Source organism: Ranitomeya variabilis, chromosome 2 (assembly GCF_051348905.1).
Source record: "Ranitomeya variabilis isolate aRanVar5 chromosome 2, aRanVar5.hap1, whole genome shotgun sequence".
NCBI lineage: Eukaryota > Metazoa > Chordata > Amphibia > Anura > Dendrobatidae > Ranitomeya > Ranitomeya variabilis.
In genome coordinates, this window is record NC_135233.1 from 816411901 (window position 1) to 816413206 (window position 1306).

A 1306-nucleotide genomic window follows, 5' to 3' on the forward strand; every position below is an offset into this window, starting at 1 on the left:
GAAGAAGTCAAGTTCTTGTTTTCTGCCATCTTGTTGTGCTTCTTGTTGTCTCATATTGGTAGCATCTGCTGAAAATGAGTGTTCATTCTAGTCACATACATCTCTCCCACAGTTCATATCTGGATAGCTATCTTCGATACATTCTTTGACAGATTCATGTTTTTTATAGTGATCAGTAGTAAGAAATGTATGTATTTTACACACTTACAATATATAGACCCATTCATTCCATAGCCCTTTATAGACATTATCAGCACTGTCCCCATTGGGTCTCAGAATCTAGATTCCCTATCAGTATGTTTTTGGAGTGTGGGAGGAAACCCACTCAAACATGGGAAGAACATACAAACTTCTTGCAGATGTTGTCCTTGGTGTGATTTTAACCCAATACACTAGTGCCGCCAGGCCGCAGTTCTAACCACTGAGCCACCATGCAGGCACAATTAACTAATTTAATGACCATTTCTAGTTTCACTGTACCATCCGTGTGTGCACGGTAGTAGTGGGAGACTTTAGTGTACACTACTGGAACTGGAATTGTCATGGCTGCTGGCACCAGTTTTGCCCTCCAATAGATGCTCATTAAAGCATTTCACTACTCATTCCAATTATAGAGCCTCTAAATTGTCTCGGATGGTTATTTTGTCTTGCAATATCAACTGCTGACTCAGTTGAGGCATGGTCAATTTGCTTAACTGCTGCCTTCCTTGGATGTGGTACCAGTTTATCAGGCTGCCTCTCTGAAATTGAATCCAGACTCTCCATTACCCCTGGTCACCCCATGTGGGGGGGTCGTAAGGGAGAGCTGCTCGCTGTGCAGGCAGGTCATGAAGCGGCAGACATACACAAAACAACCCTTGTGCTGGGAGGGTGAGGTTAATGGCCTCCAGAGGACACTACAGACACTCGGCCTCATGACCCACCATACACAAAATGACGCACTGGGTGGCTCTGAAGAGTGTCAAGGGCGTGGGGGTCAGCTTAGACCTGCCTCTGCTGCAGGGGTCCTTTTTTGGGGGGTATTCTATGTTATGTTAAGTCATTTCTCTATCAAAATTTGTTTGCAGGACACTTGTCATGCTCTCACACCCATTTTGCTTAACTTTGCAACCCCCTAACCCTGAATATGATCATTTGACAGCTATTTTAAAGCACAAAAGTTCAGGTCACCATTGACTTCTATTGGGTCAAGTTCAGATACTGAACCAAACTTAACTACAGTTCAACTAAACCCGGTGAACCAGAACATCCACAGGTCTGCTCATCCCTACCCCTGACTTAAATATTCCATTTAAAAAAAAACACT

At 43.6% G+C, this 1306-nt stretch overlaps 1 pseudogene; it reads right to left on the reverse strand.

The window, feature by feature from the left end:
- Positions 1-515: 515 nt before the first annotated feature.
- On the reverse strand, positions 516-930 carry LOC143810883 (18S ribosomal RNA; annotated as a pseudogene).
- Positions 931-1306: the final 376 nt, after the last annotated feature.